The sequence below is a fragment of the Gekko japonicus genome, unplaced genomic scaffold (genome assembly GCF_001447785.1).
Source record: "Gekko japonicus isolate JY-2015 unplaced genomic scaffold, Gekko_japonicus_V1.1 scaffold4621, whole genome shotgun sequence".
Classification (NCBI taxonomy): domain Eukaryota; kingdom Metazoa; phylum Chordata; class Lepidosauria; order Squamata; family Gekkonidae; genus Gekko; species Gekko japonicus.
The window spans coordinates 58326-60375 of record NW_015169319.1 but is presented as its reverse complement, the minus strand read 5'-3'; the positions used below and the strand labels follow the sequence as shown (position 1 = coordinate 60375).

The 2050-nt window shown below is 51.0% G+C and overlaps 1 protein-coding gene across 1 annotated transcript in view; it reads right to left on the bottom strand.

Annotated features, from left to right (window-relative positions):
• The window catches only part of TMEM145 (transmembrane protein 145), a 48107-nt gene that overhangs the window by 19647 nt on the left and 26410 nt on the right, over nucleotides 1–2050 (bottom strand). The window lies entirely within an intron of this gene.

The window sequence follows — 2050 nt, the reverse complement described above, 5'->3', positions numbered from 1 at the left end:
TATAGATAGATTCATGGAGAATAGGTCTATCAGTAGCTACTGGCCACGGTGACTGAGGGGAACCTCCACGTTCAGAGGCACTAATCATCTGAATCCCAGAGCCAGGAGGCAACATCAGGGGAAGACCTTGGACTCTAAGCCCTGTTGTCAGTCCTCCAGAGGAACTGGTTGGCCCCTGTGTGAGACAGGATGCTGGACTAGATGGATCACTGGTCTGATCCAGCAGGGCTCTTCTGATGTTCTTGGGAAGGCCTTGGCCTCTCTGCCCTGTTGGCTGCCCTCCAGAGGAACTGGTTGGCCACTATGTGAGAGACAGGATGCTGGACTAGATGGACCACTGGTCTGATCCAGCAGGGCTCTTCTGATGTTCTTACAAAGGCCTCGGCCTCCGTGCCCTGTCGTTGGCCTTCCAGAGGAACTGGTTGGCCGCTGACAGAATGCTGGACTAGATGGATGAATGATCAGATCCAGAAGGGCTCTTCTTACGTTCTTATGTCCATCACAGCTCCGAAACTCAGTTTCCATGCTGCCAATGTGCACTTCCCCAGACCCTCAACCGCAAGCCAGTAATCTCCAATATCCTTTCCGTGATGTTCTTATGTCCATCACAGCTCCGAAACTCAGTTTCCATGCTGCCAATGTGCACTTCCCCAGACCCTCAACCGCAAGCCAGTAATCTCCAGTATCCTTTCCGTGAAGTGCTGCCCTGGCATAATTCAAAGGAACCACATTCCAGCATCTCCTAAGCCCACGTATAAACCCGGCGGCTCCATTTCTCATCTCGTCAGCCCTTCTCCGCAAAAACCCCCGCCTGCTAGAACCCTTCTGCTGACAAATCCCCCATCTCTTTGTTCTAGAAATAAGAACAGCACATCGAAGGGATTGTCTCTCCGCTGTCTCGGTTACTGCACAGAAAATGCCTTCTGAGCGCCAAACGGTGCACAGAGATGACTGCTCAGCACATAAGAGATTTCATTCTGCTGGAGACTTAATTAAAGGTTTGGTCCGCAGCAATGCTCCCTCTAAGCTGTGGAGCCTTGTGAGCAAAAATGCTACGTTCTGAGTTGTGAGCAAGCAATTTGGCTACTGCATAAATCAGTTCGCTCTGGGGCCATGCTTCCTGAGCTAAGACAAAAATGTGCGAGCCGGAGGCTAAAAAACTGTGCGCTAGCTCACACGAACTCAGCTTAGAGGGAACACTGCTCCGCGGCATATTCCAGAAAAGACATGAGTTCTTTTCTACTCTGGTTATCATACAGCAGCCTTGATTAAGGGAGAGGGGCGAGGGGTGTAACATGCAGAGTTTTGCATTTTAGAGGCGATGTTTATTCCACGGTTCAGGCTGGATTTGCTTTGCAAAAGCCCCTGCTAGCGGCGGTATATATCCGGGAGACAAGGGAAAAGTTTTGCGTTTCAATAGAGAGCTTCTTCGTCCACCTGCAGAATCCCGCATCTTGTAAACCTCTCTCCCCCGTCACCGGCTGAAATGCATCCGACCGCATTTTGGTCATAATCCCATCAATATATTCTTGCCGGCGCAGCAAGTTTCCAGCTATACAGTACAAAACTCAATCCTCTTAGCCCTGCTATCTGACGCTTGCTGAAGGAGCTTCTGGTACTAACGATATGCTGTTGACCCGATTTATGAAAACAGCTTTGGAGAAGGGGATGTTCGGACTGGAGAAGTGCCCCAGGGGAGGCCTTTCCCTGCCTGACTCTCTGCTCCAATCGGCCTCTATCTCCATGCAGAGTTCCGAAAGGAATTTGGACACTAGCAAATGGGAACCTTGGGGGGGGGGTTTTTACAGGGGAGCTGCAGGCCTGTAGCCAGGATTTTGCGGCTTGTGGGGCAAATATTTTTTTCTGGTGGGGCTGAAGTCCTCAGTGCAGAAAGGAAAAGCATTTAGCCAGTAGAAAGCTGTTACCAGGATAGATCTCTGAATTGCAAGCGGCAGGTGACAGTTCTCAGCTGCTGCAAGTTAATCACTTCTGCCAGCCTAAGCAACCATTCTGATCACAAGCCGGGGGGGGGGGGGGGGGGGGGGGTGTT